We start from the raw sequence: 20120 nt of genomic DNA on the forward strand, positions 1-20120 counted from the left end.
CTTGCGCGAAAGTTCGCCCTTCTACAATTGCCGCTTTGTCACGCACGCTAAGCCTAATTAGAAGTTGGGCTCGTTTAACACTTTCCCATACTTGTTCCTTTACAAAAAAAAAAAAAAAAAAAAAGTTTGTTTACATTGTGGGGAAGTAGTCCTGAACTTTGGATCCCCCGATCCCAACCCAGCATGGCAAAGACATTCCAGCTGTTGCAGTGATTAATTTAGCCCTGACGGTAGCCGGCAATAGGTCTAGATTTTGATAACCGAGTAGCGGCGTCAAGTTTGAGGAGAAGTGTATACATAAAATTACATAAAATATATCTTGCAACCAAGTTCACAAGAACGTTCATGGTCACCACAAGGCGACATGAAAAATGGGTGAAAGGGATCGATGGTCGTTTGAAGGGACGGAATAAATCAGGTTCTTAATGTATCGCGTTAAGATTTACTACTAAGGTGCCTGAAGTTGGTAGAAGCTTTCGCTAAAATTGTGGAAAGATTGACTCCCCTGAGTAAATCCATTTAATAAATTTTTTAATCGTAGTAAATGCCAGAATAGCCCACAACATTTTTCGGATGATTTTGAGATAAAAGGCATAGCAAAAATTTTTCCACACACAAAACCAGTCTGAGAGCGCCGTTGCCGTCGGCGTAACCGCGCGTTGCAATATGGAACGTTCCCATAATGACGTCACACGGCACCTAAATTTAGCGGAAAACATTCTCCGCTAAATTTGGCGAAAAAATTGTCTCTGTTAATTTAGCAGAAAAATTTCCCAGCAAAATTTAGCGGAACAATTTCGTCTCTAAATTGACCGGAAAAAATATCCCGCTAAGTTTAGCGGAAAAATTCCCCGCTAAATTCAGAGGAAAAATAGGGAGCTCTCGTAGATCGTTTTCGCCGTCCCGCCATTCTCTCCGCTACCCGCTGAGATACCCGGAACTCTTAGCGGAAGGAGAAACGCGGTCTACGAAAACTCCGTATTGTTTTGTACCCACTACATTTAGCAAAAAACAATGTTTAGCCGCAAACAATTCCCGCTAAATTTAGCGGAATAATTACCCCGCTAAGTTTAGCGGAATAAAATTACCCGCTAAATTCTGCGAAAAAATTTCCCCACTACATTTAGCGGAAAAAATCTTTAGCTAAAAAATTTCCCCACTAAGTATGGCGGAAAAAATTCCCCACAAAATTTAGCGGAAAAATGTCCCCCTTAAATTTAGCAGAAAAATTTTGCCGCTATATTTAACGGGAAAAACTTCCATCTAAATTTAGCGAAGAGATTTTTCCGCCAAATTTAGCGGAGAGATTTCCCCGCCAAATTTAACGGAAAAATTTCCCCGCCAAAGTCAGGGGAAAAATTGTTCCGCTAATTATAGCGGAAAAGTTTTCTCGCTTAGTTTAACAAAAAATAACCCCGCCAAATTTAACGGAAAATTTGCATCTCTGAACTTAGCGGAAAAACGTCCTCGCTAAAGCTATCGGAAAAATTTTCCGCCAAATTTAGCGGAACAATTTTCCTGCTAAATGTAGCGAAAAAATGTTCACGCTAAATTTAGTGGAAAACATTCCCCGCTAAATTCAGCAAAAAATATTCCCCTTACATTTAGTGGAAAAAACATTTTAGCTGAACAAATACCCCGCATTGGGGGTTCATGGAATTTTCGTGCGCGCATGAGGCGAGCATTATGATTAGTTACGCTTGGTTACACTTACGGGTAGCTTTGAGTGGTTTCGGATGTGTTGCCGCACAACACACACTTTGCCTTCTGGATGAACCGATAGATGTTAACGGCTGTACCCTTTCTAAAGGGCGGTAGCTTGCGCCACCTAGCTGAAGTCTAAAAAGACAACCATGTGGTTCCTCCTGCGCTTCTAAGCCAATTTCATTCCCCTAACTATCACCAGGCAGTGCGGTATATCGAGGATCGGGGAACGCCACATTACAAAGGCTTTCCAACAAACAGAAGCGTAAATTTCGAGTAGCGAAATTTACAAACCCTCCCGAAAAATGGGATGATTACCACATTACTTACAAAATTTACAAAACTGCTATTCGAGATGTCAAAGCTACCTATTTTTCGGTAACTCTACCATCACTTCTAACAAACAACCCGAAACAGTTTTGGAAAGTAGTTACTAACGAAGAAAGGCCCCTAAAGTCTTGTTTACTCCTTCTGGTGACCCTGTGCTTGTTAGTGAATGTGCATCTACTTTGAATTCCACAGTTGTCGTGTCATTTTCAGACGTTTTATCAACAACTTTACCTTCATTACAACAACTATTTACCAATGAACCCTATTTTTATTGATGTTAATGACATTGTTTCTGCAATTGACAACCTAAAAGTATCTTGCTCATCTGGGGTAGACGCTATTAATTCTAAATTTCTGAAAAATACTGAAGAGTATTCTTCTATAATACTGGCTAAAATATTTCAGCAAACTCTTGAACAAGGATGTTTACCCGACGACTGGAAGGTTGGGAAAATAATACCGATACATAACGCTGGCGATAAACACTAGCTGTCCTCTTAACTATCATCCCATATCCTTAACAAGTATCCCATGCGAAATTCTCGAGCATGTGATTTATTCACAACTTGAAAAATTCCTGGAATCAAATAACTTTTTTTCAGCCGCACAACACGGTTTCCGTAAATTATTTTCGTGTGAAACGCAGTTACTAACGTTCAGTCATGACCTTCACCTTATTCTTGATCGTAGTTCACGTGCTGAGTGTATACTTTTGGACTTCGCCAAATCATTTGATAAAGTATCGCATAAACTACTACTTCATAAGTTAAGTATCCTTAACATTGATCTTTCATTGCTTTCCTGTATTCGTGTTTTCTTAACTAATCGCTCCCAATTTGTATTTGTAAACGACTGTTCCTCCCCTTTAGTACCTGTAACATCCGGCGTTCCGCAAGGATCTGTATTGGGCCCTCTTCTTTTCCTGATATTTATCAACGACTTACCCTCCTGTGTTACATCTTCAATTAGTTTGTTAGGCGATGACAGTGTATTATATCGTGAAGTGACTAATGATCATGATGTGTCTTGTCTTCAATCTGATCTTAACCGTATATCTGAATGGTGTAACAAGTGGAATATGAAGCTTAACACTTACAAATGTAAAGTAATGAGGGTCTCCCGAATGACTGCTAATGTCTCATGCTACAACCTTTATCATACTTCTCTAGAACAATTGTCGTCTTACAAATATTTGGGCGTTAATATTTCATCTAACTTATCTTGGTAAACTCATATTCAGTATATAACGGATAATGCTAACCGTTCGTTAGGATTCATTAAACGAAACTTCTCATCAGTTTTCTTATCTCAAATGCTGCTTCTTTACAAAACACTCGTGAGCTCTAAGCTGGAATATGCCTCTTCAATTTGGAACCCTGGCACTAACGTATTGATATCGGTTCTTGAAGCAATTCAGAACAGATCTGTTCGTTTCATACTTATTAATTATCACCGCACTGCCAGTGTAACATCAATGAAACTAAGTTTGAACCTACCTAACCTTGCATTACGTCGAAATCTTAACAGTTTGTGTCTGGTCAACAAAATTTATTACCATAATCCTCTGCTACGTGACAAGTTACTAACACCCCTTTTCTACATATCATCACGTCTCGATCATCCACAGAAGCTAGGCATTCCTCTATGTAACATTACAACTTTTTATAATTCATTCATACCTCAGGCCAACGGTCTTATGGAACCACCTTCCAGCGTCTGTGGCATCCATTTTTTTTTTTCATTCTCAGGATTGTTCTTCGTTTGCTTTTGATGTCTCCTTGTAACCCACTCCCCTCTGCAATGCCCTCGGGCCCTGAGGGTTTTTGGAATAAAAAAAAAAGAAGCTCTATATCAGGGGTTTCAAACACGCGGCCAGCAAGCATCCCGCGGCTGCGCGCCCCGCTCCCATGCTTCGAGCGCTACATGCGCTGTGAATTATGATTTCACATCCTCGATTCATTTCCTTTCGAAGAGGAGCTCTGCTCAGACAACGTGTTCAGATTTTGCACAATTTCGTTTTGTTTTGGAGTGACCATTGCGTAGTCTACTGATTTGATTCTCAGTTCTTTCTCATGTAAATCAACCGGAACGACAATACCACTAGGCTACAAGCGCGAGACCTTTGTTCAAGATTCCCCTCGGCTGCACGAACACTTGCCTACGACTGCCAGAATCAACCTATTAGGTCAGGCTTCTAGCCCGTCAGAAAATACCTTTAAAATACAAGCATTTAATTATAATGCTGCTATAAAAACGCAAAAAAAAACTGCCATTTAAAGAGACATTTTTATTACATTGCCTGTCGAACCACGTGAATTGTGCGACAGAGCAATGACAGTGCACTTGTTCTCCTTTTATTGAAAACTGCCTTCCCGTTGGCGTTTTAAATTTGTGTTATCATATCATTTATGGGTCCAAAGTAACTGCGTATGAAAATGAAAACTACGGATGTCAATGTCAAAATGTCGATCTTACAATGAACAGAGAGCACGAACTCCCTTCTCTAAAAAATATCTGGGCTTTCGATGCCAGAGTCGGATACTTTGCAACGTGAAACACCAGTGCTCTTTTTGTTTTTGTTCCAAAATACCACATTATTGCCCCCTCTCCCCAGACACACATACACAAACACGTCGGCCCTCGACCTTTCAGGTATTGGCTATCTGGCTCCCGCTATCGAATGATTTTGGGACCCCTGCTCTATATAGTGTTTCGCTCTTATTGTGGCATGGGATAAATATTGTGAATTTAGCCCTACACGCCCTTGTCCTCAAAACTCCCGTCCTCGCCTCAAGCAGTAAAGAACTTCCCAGTGAATTGCCAAACACATTTTCCTATCTAATGTCCTGTTTTTCTGACCTGTGCATTGTTCGAGATGATTTTTCCTGCATTCTTTCATTTCATTTATTAATCCTTAAGGGTCCTCTTTCGAGGGCATTACATAAGAAGGGGGCAATTAACACGAGAAATTATACAAAAAAGAAAAAAAAAACGAAAAAAACCCATAAAAAACATCCCACATTTTTCTTTCTGCCTCTTTCACTCCCTTTTCCACTGAAGTAGTCTGCTCAGTCCCCTCACTAGTATGTATATATTTAATGTAAGCCTTCGAGTTCGGTTTGCCCATTTTGTGTTTCTACTTTTTGCGTATAAATACTTGAATACCTCCGTATAAATACTTGAATACCTTTTGAGACGTCGTCCTGTCTATTTTCTGTCCCTTCTACGTTTCGATGTTTCTTCTCTACCCCAGTCTCAGGTTAATTCAACATGGTTAATATTCACCAGCTCGCCTGCACCCTCACGATTTTCTCTATACCTCCCGTGCCCACCGCGTATAATTCATTTCAAGACAACGTGACGTTTGTGTTTGTCCCACTCTGTAAACCTCCGTCTCGGGTTGTAGAATGCCTCATAATTCATTTCAGTCAACTTGTGGTCAAATTTGAACTTACTAGTTCACCGCCGGGGGCACCTGTGAAAGCTGGTGTTTGGTGAGTGGTGTCACCACGGACCCCGAGCCATGCGGGTTCGCCCGCCCACGTCTGGCTGTGCGTGGCTTTCCCGTGTCCGGGGAAAAGGGCATCCTGGTGGTTGAGTCGAACCCGGGGTAGGTTTGGACCCTTCGGGGCCCCCCGGGTGAGGCAATGCACCACTTTGGCCCCCGCTTCCCGAAGACGGGTGTCCTGGCTTGGCCCGACCAGGATGATTCAGTCAGTCGCCACTTTTTCTACTATCCCCTCCTTTCTTTCAGCCTTGTCTTCTTCTTCTTTTTACTCTTCTCATTTCTCTTCCTTTCGTTTCACCTTCTTTGGCGGCAAGGGCTAACCTTTGGTGGCAAAAGGTTATCTTGTCTTGAACTACACTTGGTTACAGCGTCTTGGTAATACTGGCAGAGCAACATACTCAGACAAGCCCTGACTGTTATGAGCTGCTGCCTGTCCCCTTGTTGGGCTCCGTGGTGGCCGGTACGCCACGGATGCTGAATTTTCTCTGCCTTCTATGGCGTCCTCTACCAAAACCTCTTCCGGACAAGCGTCCAAGCGGCATTATCCTAAACTAACCAAAGTAAAAGATGTTGAACCTGGAACCTTCACAAGATTCTTTGTTATTCATTCTGAAGATGAACAGCGCCCCCAGGGGAAAAATGTCTCCTTTCGTTGTGGCAAAAGTTCTTGAGAACTTGGTTGGTTATAATTACAAAGCAAAGAAGATGCACTCCAGTGATCTCCTCCTCGAAGTGAACACTAAGGATCAAAGCATGGCGCTCCAGAAACTGTCCCGTATCGTAGATGTCCGAGTAACAGTTGCCCCACACCGCACACTGAATACCATTCGAGGGGTGCTCTCCGAGGACGACCTCCCACACACTAGTGAAGAGGAAATTCTCGAAGGCCCCCGTCCATCGGGTGTCGTTACTCTGAAGTGGATCATTTTCAAACGAGATGACGTGGGAACTCCAAGCAAGCATGTTATTCTCACGATCGAAAGATACACTCTCCCGGCATTCATGAAGGTGGGATAACTCCACTGCAGTGTCCGACCGTACGTACCGAATCCACTGCGGTGTTTTCGGTGCCAATGGTTCGGTCATGGCGCTCGGAGCTGTCGAGGCAAGAACATCTGAGCAAAGTGTTGAAGCACTGATCACGTTGCTGACATCTGCGAGAGTGAAGTGAAGTGTGCTAACTGCGATGGTGCACATCCCGCCTATGCGCGCGCATGCCCCATATGGAAACAGGAGGAGATCCTTTCGTTGAGAGCCAAGGACAACCTGTCTTACCCCGAGGCCAAGAAGCGCTATGCCTTCTTGGCAAAGGGGGGGGGGGGGGGGGGGGCTTCCTCGAGGTGGTGCGTAGGGGGCTTGCACCACCTTCCGAGCCTCGACCCTTCGAGGTTCCGTCTGGGAATCGGGAGGCCCGTCGCTCAGCCCCCACCTACCAAGAAACCAGAGGTGGCGGCGTCCCCTCCACCTCAGAGAGGTGGCACTGGTGCCCCTCCCACTCAGAGGTACAGGCTGTCAAACGACATGCCTGCCCTGATTACTCGGTTTCCTCCTAGGAGGAAGGAGCGAGCCCCTCGCCCCAAGCCTCTCGAGGAGCCGTCCACATCCAAGGAGCAGCAGGCCCCTCTGCTGCCTCCACCGTCTCACCTGAAGAGGAGCGGATGGATGTGAGTGAGTCTCCTTCCATCCGTTTGGCTCCTCCTTATGACTCAAAACTAGAGAAGTCATCCCAGAAGAAACCGATACCACGGGTAACCCGGCCCCAGCCGCCTGAGGGTGTCTATAGGCAGGAACCCCTTTTAACATTTCCACCATAAATGGTTAGAGCTTCATGCAATGGAACTGCCGTGGACTGCTTCACAACATTGTGTTCCGAATGACTTTTACGATTTGCAGGACCTGCTGAACCAGCTGCCAAAGCTTTTTTTTTTAATCTTAGAGGATTTTAATGCATACAACCCCATATGAGTAAGTGCTTAGTCGGACAATCGTGGAAAAGTCATTGAACGTTTTTTTTTACTTTCATCTTCACTATGTCTTTTAAACAGTAAACAACCAACATGTTATAGTGCGGGCCATAACACTTCCACATCTATAGACGTTTTTATATCATCACCTACATTATTCCCTTATTTTTCATTGAAGGTTTTAGATGATCCTCTTGGCAGTGATCACTTTCCCATCGTTTTAGAAAGCCATATTCCATTGCCCACTATCTTAAAGCGAATTTCCCTATAGAAACTTGATAAGGCTGACTGGGGACTGTTTCAACTGGAGGCCACATTTGACCCGTTAATGTTTGTGAGTATGACACCAAAGGAGGCTGCTTTATATGTTACCGAACAAATCATAAATGCGGCACATCACTCTATCCCAAGACATTCATGAAACTCCCAAAACGGTGCAAGCCGTGGTGGACCCAGGAGTGCAGCACAACTAGGCGAAACCAGAAAAAAAAAATGGGACACCTTTCGAAGGTATCCAATTCCCAGAAACTTGGTGGAGTCTAGAAAAAGAAAGGCGAAGGCTCGGTGGACACGAAAGCAGACAAAAGAGACATCCTGGAAGAAGTATGTCTGTTCCCTGAGCAGCGCTGCCTCCGCGAAAGAGGTGTTGTTATGACCCGTCTCCATCTCCCTGTGTTTGTGAGGATCGACCTTGCATTCTGGTGCGGACGACGACCAAGCGAACGTCGAGACGGTTGGCGTGCGATCCGAACCCTTTTTGCACGTTGGACCGAAACCCGAGAAGCGTTTCTCTCGGGCCTCGGCTCAAGGGCATCAGAACCGACGTTGCCGTCGGTGTGTTCTGTCTACGGCGTCTGCATTCCACGGAGGCGTCTGCATTCCACGGGAACGCCAGACAGAGTCCCACCCTGAACAGATGGGCAGTCTGTTGTGTCTGCGTCTACCGCATGCAAGACAATCGCCTACTAGTCGCCCTCAATTCGGAGAATAACAACGACCGAACACCGGGGCCGAGAGGAGGAGGCTGACGTCGAGGCCAACTTTGGAATGCGGCGCTAACCAACCAATGGCACGGCAGCTCCAGAGGCCCGATTTTATTATATAACGACCTGTTCGGCTGCCCATTCGGTGCGCTCCCTTTGCCAAAATGCTAAACGATATACCCATGTAAATAAACTAGTTTTCTGTCCTGTTAAGTTTTCCCGACCTGTTTCCCCGACTGTCTGGCTGGGACGTTGTTCGCGAGAAAGGTTGGACGCCAGCGAGATGGCCATGCTACCCGAGAGACCAGGCTGGGCGTCGACTCATAAAACTCTCTACTAGAGAGTTTTAGTAGATCGTTTTGGCTCTCCCGCTACGCTATACGCTAGAGCGACGACGCTACTGCGCATGCGCGCTGCTAGCGGAAACATTGCGGAGCTCCGGAGGCTAGCGGAGGCGCGCTCGGGCCAAAATAGCGAGGGGCGTAGGCTTGCTAGCGTGGCTCTCGCGAGAACGAGTCTTGGCGAGATAAGGGAGACCCAGCGAGGGACGCCGTTCAAGATGGCCGCCACGCCGCGTCTACTCGGTCTGTGCGTTTCGCGATCGTGGTTCTAAGGGGTGGATTATACCTTGCTGCTGCGAGAAGTACCTGCGACAAAGCCGTTCCACGACTGCAACAGGTAGCGATTCATGGACGGAAAGGAGAAAAAAAGAAAAAGCTTCGCAGTTTTTGGTGCTGTGAGCGAAGGGTGCAGCCCCCTGCTCGGCCGCTTTGTCGTGAAGACAAAACCGACTAAAGGAAGCGGAGCGAGCAGGCGGATATGAGGGATTTCTGTGGCGCTTCATTTTCGGTGAACAACGACGCAACAGATGAGCTACTGTGGTTTTCCTTTATTTTTGAAGATTTTTCTCGGTGGCTTTGGCACTTGACTCATATCGGATTGGCTTGGACAGCTTGGCCGACAGTTGTATTCAATTACAAACATAATAGTCACCTACTTACAAAAGAAGCAACGATTAGCACGTTAATCAATAAAAAAAACAATATTTTATTAAGATAACGACGTTAATAAAAACAATTGCGAAGGATTGCTTTACAAATCTGTTTTACGCGAGCCCTAGTGTCCGAAAGAGCCGCTAGTGGCGTTGCGTTAGCTCTCGTAACGTTGTAATGCGTAGCGGGTTGCGAACGTTCTACTAAAACTTAAAATGGTAGTTCCGCTACGCTACATATAGCGGAGGTCGTAGCGGCTAGCGGATAGCACAGCGGGAGTGACTGAACGATCTACTAAAACACTCTAGTGTGGGACCGCTACCGTAAAATTAGGGGTGACTACCGTGGCTTCATTGTTCCTCCTCTCTTCGCCCCGTCTCCTGCGTCGTTAAAGAATATAGGAAATGCCCTCGGCGTACACTTTCAGGGTGTGTCTTCCTCTGATAACTAAAATGCTGCTTTTAAAGGCCGACGACCAGACTCGAGATTCTGCAAGGCAGAAGACCCTCCTCTCCACACCTTCGGGCGAGGAAAGCGAAGGATGGAAAGAAGGGACCAAGAGGGGCGGGCGTGGGTAGAAAGGGTAGAAGGGAGAGGAGGAATCGGGCGAAAAGTGGAAAGCGCGAACTGGTCGTCGGTCTTTAAGCTGTCCAAGAGGAATGCAGAATGTCAGCGACTGAAGTTATCAGGTGCGAATTCTGAATATTACAACAAACCCTTTTACGGTTTGTGAGCTAAAACTGGCTCTTGACACCAAGAAACTATCCTCACCAGGTCCCGATTCTGCCCACTATGAAACGCTTCGTCGGCTCTCCTTGGAATCGTTTGGACAGTTGCTTAAATTATTTAACCGCCTCTGGCAAGACTCCTACTTCCCGCCCATTTGCACTCACTAGCTGCCTGGGTAAGACATACGAGAGACTTAACAGGTGACTTGTATATTTTCTTGAAACTAACAATATTTTCGATAAGAATCAGTGTGGTTTCCGACAGGGTCGGTTCACCTTGGATCACCTGGTACGCCTTGAAACCTTAATTAGGGAAGCATTTGTAAACAGGCAGCACTGCGTTTCTGTATTATTATTTTTTTATTTAGAGAAAGCGTACGACACTACTTGGAGGCGTGGCATTTTTCAGGATCTCCTTGCCTATGGAGTGCGAGGTCTCATGCTCCGTTGCATTAAAGCTTACTTGACGGAACGAACTTTTCAGGTTTGGTTATGCAGCACTCTGTCCGATATCTTCTTACAAGAAAATGGGGTTCCGCATGGAGGCGTCCTTAGTGTCACACTGTTTGCCGTCAAGGTCAATACGATTGCTAAAGTGATACCACGTTCCACTGCATATTCGCTCTATGTCGACGACCTGCAGATTTCTTCTTCCTCTCGCAATCCTTCGAGCGCCAGCAGCAGCTAGCAATAAATAAAATCAGCAAATGAGCAGATGAAAATGGATTCCGGTTCTCAGCTGAGAAAACTGTGTGCGTACCCTTCTCTCTCCGGTGTGGGATATCTCTTGATCCCGGCTTAAAAATAAACCGAACCTTGCACTGACGTCACATCGCACACTTTTGAACACCAAGTAAGAGGAGGAGAGGGAAGCTGCTTTTGTAAGAATTTTGAGTGACGGGTTAATCTTCTATAATCTTCTGGGGGGAGAATAGCGACGCCTGTACAAATCCGGGAGACACAAAGGAGGATCCTGATAAGAGGGGAGCCCCTTCTTCCCCTCTTCTTTGGAGGGCAACGGAAGTGACGTCCTGTGCAAGTCAAAGCTGAACATAAGTTCTTGGACATTATTTTCGACAAAAAAATTAAATTTTAACTCCCATTTACAGCATCTAAAAAAAAAATGCTTAAAATTTCTTAACATTCTCAAAGTTTTGTTTCACAAAACATGGGGTTCAGACAGAAAGGTTTCGTTTCGCTTGTTTAACTCTGGTGCGATCCCCTCTTGGCTACGGTGCTATAGTCTGTAACTCAGCGCGACCATCCTCGTTGAAAATGCTGGACCCCATGCAACACCTTGACTTGCGGCTTGCCACGGGCGCCTTCCGTACGTCTCCTGCATGTGCTTAGCTTGTATGTGGATTCTCACCAGATGTCCCTTGCCAAGCGACGGCAGTATTTAGGCCTGAATTAAGCTTCCCGGATTATCTCTGACCTCGACCATCTAACCTTTACTACTTTGCAGCGATCTCGGTACGCCCGTGTTTTCGAGAACAAACCGAGGACGGTTAGAGCTTCAAGTTTTCGTTTGGGAAGTGATCAGGATTCTCTTGAACTCGACCTTAATGGGATGCAAGTCCTTAAGAAGCCTCTACGTATTGCACCTTGGGAGCTGCTTCCAGTTTTTGTGACTGGACGTTTACACGGTTCAGCAAACATGGCGTTTCTCCACTTATTGTTCAACAAGAATTTGTTGAGCTCCAAAAGAAATACAGCAACTATGTTCACTTTTATACTGATGGATCCAAGAACTCCTCCTCCGTAGGAACTGCCGTTTACTCTGAAGATTTACAAAGGCCCAACGACTCGAAAGCATGGCTAGTATTTTCACCGCAGAGCTCTATGGCGTCTTGATGGCTATTGAATGCATTACGGCAAGCAAAACTATGAAAGCTGTTCTCATTGCGGACTCACAGAGTGTTGTTTCAGCTCTCTGCTCAGTAAAAGATACACAAAACAAGCTAGCTCAATTAGTGCGATTTAATATCAATAGTTCCTTAGTTCGTGGCCATGATATAAAGTTTTGCTGGATCCCCAGTCATGTTGGACTTTTGGGCAATGAAAAAGCAGACCAGTTGGCTACCTCCACAAAAAAAAAAAAAAAAAAAAAAAAAAATTTACGATGATTTTTACTGGCCTGCCCCTCATTAGAAAAACACTCCTCCGAATGTGGCAGTCTGAATGGGACCAAGAAAGTGAAAACCAGCTCAATGTGGTAAAACCAGGTTTAGGATTGTGGGAGAGTGCATCTCATGAAAATCGCTTTATCGAACTTCTCCACTGCCGCCTTAGAATTGGACACAGTTTCTTGGCACATGGGCATCTTCTTTGTGGAGGGGACGCTCCAGTTTGTGAGCACTGTGGCGAACCACCTAACGGTGCTTCATATTATATGGCTCTGTTCAGGTCTTGAGCAGAGCCGACGTGCTTGCTTCCGGAATTTTTCGCATACAATATTCCTTTCCATCCTGCACTCTTAGTGGATGAGCATCCCATCATTCCCTTAAATCGCGTCATTACATACTTAAAAAAAGTGTTTTTTTACGTCGATTTTAACTTCCATATCTCTTTTTCATCTTTTACCAATAACAAAAATTTTGTTGCAGAGCTGATTTCACAGTGAGCCTTCCAAGACTATTACTCTGAGCAACATTATTACATCTGTTTGGCACAGCATAGCCTTCGTCGCTTTTGCGCCAGTAAACCACCAATACTACTATTGAACTTACTAGTGGCCTCCCTGCTCTCAAAAAACGACCAGCCCATGTCTCCCAGTACTCCCTAATTTGGTGTATTTCCATGTGTTCCCAGTGCCAATTTGCCTACGCTTCTTTGTCGAATTTCTAATCCTGATTGAACCTCTTATTTCATGCACTCTACCTCATTGCCAAACGACAGTCTTGGTACCACCATTCCTTTCCATATACCGCTGACCACTTCATATCTGTTATAGTTCTGTAGTACCTTGAACTTCATAACTTATTATTATTATAAACTTGTTGCGCAGCATGACTGGAACACTTTTTTGCTTACCGTCTCGCCTGCTGACAGTTATGAACAGCTTGTTACCCAACTAAACCGTTTTAGGCAAGCAGCTACGCGCATTGTAAAAATCAAGCAACGGAACTTAAACCACAAATGGATGTCTTCTGAAATTTTGACTGCAATTAAGGAAAAGGACCTTCTATGGTCCCAGTTAAAGCGCTCTCCCAGGTGCACCGAGTTGCAACTAAAATACAAGATGTGTAGAAATAGGGCCAATGCAATGATTCGTCGCGCTAAACGATTTTACCTTCGTAGCAAATTTAACGAGGCTCGTACCGACCCCAAAAAAACATGGTCGTTAATCAATGATGTTAGAGGAACAAACACAAAGGCTACAAGCCATAGCAATTATCGCTCCCTTTTATCATCAGGGGGACAGAGTATCGCCAATGATTTTAACCATCTTTTTTCTAAAGTATCGGGTACCGCGAGGCAACACACGAATTCGTGTACATTACGCAATAGCGTTTTGGAATCTGCTTATTTACCCTTCTTGGACGAAGATGAGCTTAAAACCGTTCTTTTCAGTTTAAAATCTAATACGTCGCCGGGTATTGACGGAATTTCAATCAATGAATTACGTAGGTCGTTCGAAGTCCTCAAAACTGCTTTACTATCAATTTTAAACGGTATCATTTAGAGTGGAGTCATTCCCTTAAAATTGAAAACGGCAATCGTTATCCCGCTTTTCAAAGCTGGAGCGCGAAATAATATTGAAAATTATCGTCCGATTTCAATTTTACCTTGTATTGCTCAGCTGTTAGAAAAACACTTGTGCTTGGTCATGACACGTTGTTGTTGTTGTTGTTGAAAACTTTATTGAACCAAACAATAGACCGAAGTCTAGTTTACGGGTTCGAAGGGTTGGGGGTATGGGACTGTCTCATGCATAGGCGTTTCTTCCACTTGTCTTCGATTTTCTGCGCCCTGGAGATGACTTCCAGTTGCGTGTCGATGTCTTCGGCAACCAGTAAGGTTTCCCATACCGGTAGGCCATCTTCTACCCGGAGGGTGGCAGGTAGCGGGTTTGCAGGGCATTCCCAGTACACGTGCCGCCAGGTTCCTTCGTCCTGGTTGCCGCAGTCTTCACACTTGCCACTAAAGAGGTCTGGCCAGGACCTCTTTAGTATGTGGGGAGTGGTGTTGTTTCGAAGTTGGAGTCTTCTCCAGGCACTTTCTTGGAGTCGGCTGAGCTTCTTGTGTGGAGCTGCCAACGTCTGTCTTCGTAGCCGGAGTCTCTCGAGGATTTCACCATAACCTGCAGGCCCCATTGTGTTTGTCGAGGCGCTGTAGTTATGGTCCCCATGTGTCGTGGGGAGGCCCATTCTGCCAGTGGTACGGAGATGAAGACCGCGTACCACCAGCATGTGGGCCGTTTCGTTTCCTGTGTGCCCGGAGTGTCCGGGCACCCAGGTTAACGTATGGTTTGCTTCTTTGCTGATCTGGGCTCTGGCGTAGAGCTTGTATGCTGCTGGTCCAACTCTTCCCAAACTTGTATTGGTGATGGCTTTCTTGGAGTCGCTTGTGACGATGGCGTACATTTCTCCTCTTCTTGCTGCTTGAACTCTCGCAAGGGCGATGGCTGCTTCCTCGGCTTCCTCTATCGACTTGGCGCTGATTGTGGCCATTGAATCTTGTCTCGCATTGTGTACTGCTATTACAAATTTTCCTGGCCTGCCTGGATAGGGTCCAGCATCGGCGTGGAAGATGTGCACCTTTCCTTCGTGCAGCTTGTTCAGAGCTTTGGCTCTAGCTAGCCTTCGTCCTGAGTTGTGCGCCGAACTCATATTCTTCGGAAGGGGAATACTCCGTACTGTGTCAATCCATTCTTGTCGTATAGAGTGTTTCTCCTGCATTTCCTGGTCCATTTGCAAAACACGTATGTCCTGTAGGACCCGCCTTCCAGTTAGGGTTTGTGATAATCGCTGGATTTGCACCTGTCTTTGTGCTTTTCTCATTTCATCGAAAGTGTTGTGTATCCCCATTTGATCGAGGCCGTCGTTGGATGTTTTCTGACTAATCCCCAACGCAGCCTTGAAAGATCTTCTTATAATGACATCTAGGGAGTCTTCCTCTGCCTTCTTTAAGTTCATGTAGGGTGCAGCGTACATTATTCTACTTAATGTGAAGGCGTGCACCAGCCTACACGTTCCACTTTCTTTGAGTCCGTAACTTCTTTTGGATGTGCGCCTTATGAGTCACGCGACATTATCCGCCTGCTTCCTTAAATTTGTGAGCGCCTCTCTGTTTCGATCCTCGGTAGATACTATCATCCCCAAAATCTTTACTTGATCCGCTCGTGGGATGTCCATCCTCTGTAGTTTGATGTAGAATTCTTCGTTCTCCCTTAACTTGCGATTCTTTGATGTGCGGACTAGTAGCACTGATTTATCGGTGGCACATTCGAGTCCAGCCTCTTTCGCTTCTTGTTGTACAATCTTTATGCCAGCGTTTATAACGTTGTTTCTAGACGGTGACGGCAGAGCAGTCCAGAGTGTTATATCATCGGCGTACACTGCATGTTTGAGTCCTTCAACTTCTTGAAGCTTCCTTGACAAGGGGATCATTATCAAATTAAAGAGTAGCGGTGATATTACCGATCCCTGGGGTGTTCCTCTTCCTTTGTTGACCTCTAGTTCGTCGGTTAGCTCTCCTTCTAGTTGTATTTTGGCCGTCCTGTTCTGTAAGAAATCCTTGATGTAGTTGAATGTTCTCTCGCCCAGGTTGAGTGCAGACACTTGTCGTAGAATTGCGACGTGAGAGACTCGATCAAAGGCCTTTCTAAGGTCGAGTGCAGCTAGTGCTGTCCATTTCTGCTTGTGTACACCTTCCTTGAGTTGGAGAAGCACATCTTGCGTGGATAGCTGTTTTCTAAATCCAAACATGTGTTCCGTGAATAGGTTGTGTTCTTCCATGTGCTCTTGAATCCTTGTTTGTATGATGCGTTCTAGTACTTTACCCACGCACGAGGTGAGTGATATTGGTCTCAGATTGTCGATGGTCAGAGGCTTGCCGGGCTTGGGGATAAAACACACCGTCGCGTGTTTGAAGGCCTTTGGAATGACCCCTGATGTCCAGATTTCGTTAAAGTAATTAGTGAGGCACCGCACTGAATTGTCGTCCAGGTTCTTTAGCATTCTGTTGTTGACTTTGTCTTCTCCAGGGGCAGAGGAAACCTTGAGTTTAGCTAGTGCCCGTCTTATTTCATGTTCCTTGATTGGAGCGTCTAATAACGGGTTGCTGTTTCCTGAGTAGCTTACGTCATTTGCCCTTGCTTCCGGTGGAGCGTCTAGGTACCTGGCGTAAAGGTCGGCAATGAGGTCTTCCGTGTTTCCCACATAGTCTCTCATTAACTTGATGAGAAGTTTTTGCGTTTCCGGCTTGGTGTTTTCCGGAGCCAGTATCTTGCGAAACAGATGCCACGGGCTCTTCGTGTGGAGCATGTTCTGCGCTTCATCGCATACTTGCTGCCATTTCTGGTGGTTTAGCTGTTTGGCATAGTCTTCAATATCTTTATATAACCTTGACGCTCTTTTCCTCAGCTTGCTGTAGCGTTTACCAGTGCTCTTCCATCTGTTGTATAAAGAATAATACGCTTCTAACATATTTCCGAGTCTGGAGTCGATGGTTTCTGCTTGCGTGGGGTTTTCGACCTGCCTCGTTGCGTTCGCCGCGTCTTCTACAACCGTGGCGCTCCATTCCTCGATGCTTGTGAAGACTCTGTTTTCGCGCTCTCGTCGGAACTTGTCCCAGTCTACGCAGGGTTGTATTCTTGCCTTGCGTGGAGTGTAGCCCGGAAGCGTAGCCTGAACTTCAATGATATAGTGGTCGCTCCCTGAATTCTCTTGCGTGTTCTTCCAGACGACATCTTCCAGGTTGACCGAGAAGGCAAGATCCGGCGTAGTATTTTTTTGCACGCTGTTGCCTATTCTTGTGGGGTACGTTACGTCGTTGAGTAGGACTGCGTTGTACCTGTCTGCTGCATCTATGATTGCTTTGCCTTTGACTGAGTCCGTTCTATACCCCCATATTGTGTGGTGCGCATTAAAGTCCCCTAACACTATGGCGGCGTTATCTACTAGCAGTGGATTGAGTGCTTTGAAAACTTGCGCGCATTCCGCAGATGCGTCTTTCAGGCTGGAGTACATGTTGCATACGAACAGACTTCGTTGCTTTTTGCGTTTGGGGAGAATTTCGGTGACTATGAGTTTAGTGGGTCCGTCCATCGAGACTGTGTGCTTTTTGACGGCCAATTCTCGCCTGACGAACGTGCAAATGTTTTTCCCCGTTGTGCCTTGTTCCGTGTCAAACCTGTCGTATCCGGGTATACTGCCGTTCGTATCCGTTTCTTGAAGTGCCAGTACATCGGGTGGTGGTTTGCTGTCCATCAGTATCATCTTGAGCGAGTTGATCTTGGTACCAAGACCACCCGCATTCCACTGCCAGATCTTGAGTCCGCCTCTACCTTCCATTTTGGGCGTGTGACGCTGACGGTATCAGTCCTATGTGCGTCTCAATCTTGCGGAATCTTTCCTCGCACGAGTTCTGTAGAGCGATCACAGTGTTCTTTAGAGCGCTCACGTTGTTCTGCAGAGTGCTCACACTGTCGTTCAGAGCGGACATTCCCTTGATCACGTCTCGCATCATTGCGTACAATTCGTCCGTCCTCTTGCGGGTGTTCGAGCCATCCTCTGCATCCGTGCATACCGACACGTCCGTGCTTTCGGAGTCGGCTCTGCTTCTTCGTTTCTTGGCAACACGTACTTCGGATTGTGCGTCTTCGGTTTCCATTTGCGTCACTGGTGCCGCCTTCTTTCTCGGGTCCCGTGTCACTGGCTGCGTCTGCATTTCAGATGGTCCGGCTTCTTGTCGCTGCGGGGTCATGGCTTCTTGGAGCTTTTGTCGAAGTTCCTGGATTTCCCTCTCCGCAGCAAGCTTTTCCCTCTTTAGAGTTTGATACTCTATGCGCATGGCGTCGAATTTCCTTTCCATCTCCTTGCGGAGCTTATCCAATTCCGTTTCCTTCTTGACAGTCTCTTGCTTTCGGAGTGCTTGCGCATATCCCTCCTTGGGTTTGGGCGCAGTTTCTCCCTTGGGTTCTTGGCCTGGCAGAGTTGCAGTAAAGTCTGTCTTCTTCGGTAAGGTTCCTCCTCTCGCTCCTCGTGGCGTCTGAAATTCTACGTATCTTTGCTTGCATTCCCTGCAGGCAGTGTAATGCTGACCATCACATATGAGGCAGCGAGGAGTGCACGTGTATTCCGTTCTTACACCTCTGACTCTTGGCGGGTGTTCGTGAAATTCCCCACAATTGGGGCACCTTCCGTTGTCCTTCTCGGGGCATACGTCCAGTCTGTGTCCTAATCTCCAGCATTTCATGCATGCTCTCTTGGTTTCTCGGTAGATGTGGAAGGGGAACACTCCTCCGAAGAACTTAATGTACGCGGGGAGCTTGCTTGTTCCCAAGGTAATCAGGATCGATCTTCCCATCCGTTTCACGTCTACGATCACCGTGTGCTTGTTGCAGTTGACCATGTGATTCAACAGTTCGGCTTCGACGACTATGTCCGACGGGTAGTACACGTTAGTCAGTACTATTCGCTGAAATTCGCCCGGGATGGCTCCATGTCCATGGACTTCTATCTTCTTGTTGTTGCTTATGATCTCCTTGATCTCGACGTACCTGCCTGCTCGCTCAGAGTTGTCCGTGCGAATGGAGATTGTGTTGCTTGCGCTGTTTATATATAGGCTGTCCTCCGCGAAAGCTTCCGCAACCTGCACTCCTGCAGCTTTAGCGATTTCGCCTAAAAGATGTCCTCTCGAGAGGCCGTTGACGTTTAGTTCACGTACCCTCAGTATGATCGTGTGAGTTCGGCTATCCTTTTTAGCCGCCGCGGTGAACTCCTTCTTCAGCTTGCGGTTGTACTTTCGACTCCTGGCAGTTTGCCATCCCGCCGCTTTAGCTGCGTTGTCCGCATCCACTTCTTCCTTTTTTTGCTTCGCTAGGTCCTCAAGATACCGGCGAATATTCTCGTCGTGCATTCTAGAACGATCATCGTCTCCCATATCCTCGTCCTGTTGCGGCTGCATGGCCGCGTTCGGCCTGAGCGTTAGGCCTAGCTCCCACCGGTTTCTTCACTCGTTTGTGCGATATAAATCAATCGATAAAACTTTCCTGTCGACTCCGAATATTACAAAGAGACATGCGTTTCTCACCCAGAAGCTCAGAGGATATTCTGGCCCAGCAGTCCGTCCGTGCCAAGGCGTCTTCCACGTCGAAAACACGGAGCGCCCAAAAACACGACCGCACTCGTCCAATCCAGCCTCGGAATCCCCTGGTCATGACACGCTTTTTGGATAAGCATTATGTCGCCCTCTCAGTACGGTTTCGTGCAAGGTCGAGGCACTCAAATGTTACTTGAAGATTTTTCTGATTTGCTGAACTCGTCGTTTGAGCGGAATCAAGTCGCGTGCGCGTTATTTCTAGACGTCAGTAAGGCATTCGATAGTGTATGTCACCGTCTGTTGCTAAATAAGCTGTCAATGGTGGGATTTCGCGGTTCCTTTTTATTGCTGTTACAAAATTTTCTTCAGGATAGGCGCCATTGTGTTTCGATTGAACAATTTCGAAGTAACTTCTCGATAATTAAAGGTGGTGTTCCGCAGGGCTCAGTACTTAGTCCTTTATTATTTAATATTTATGTGAACGATCTTTCTAGTACCGTGCCCACTTCAATATTTCAATATGCGGACGATACTGTAATTGTAGCCTGCGCTTCTAAGTATTTGCACGCAATCTCTTTGCTTCAAAATGCGGCAAATAGGGCAATGGACTGGTTTGATGCAAATTTAATTTCTATTAATACGAC

The 20120-nt window shown here is 46.1% G+C and overlaps 1 pseudogene; it reads right to left on the bottom strand.

Annotated features, from left to right (window-relative positions):
• Nucleotides 1–18422: 18422 nt before the first annotated feature.
• On the bottom strand, nt 18423–19341 carry LOC120843636 (annotated as a pseudogene).
• Nucleotides 19342–20120: the final 779 nt, after the last annotated feature.

Source organism: Ixodes scapularis, unplaced genomic scaffold (assembly GCF_016920785.2).
Source record: "Ixodes scapularis isolate PalLabHiFi unplaced genomic scaffold, ASM1692078v2 PGA_scaffold3__209_contigs__length_174095766, whole genome shotgun sequence".
NCBI lineage: Eukaryota > Metazoa > Arthropoda > Arachnida > Ixodida > Ixodidae > Ixodes > Ixodes scapularis.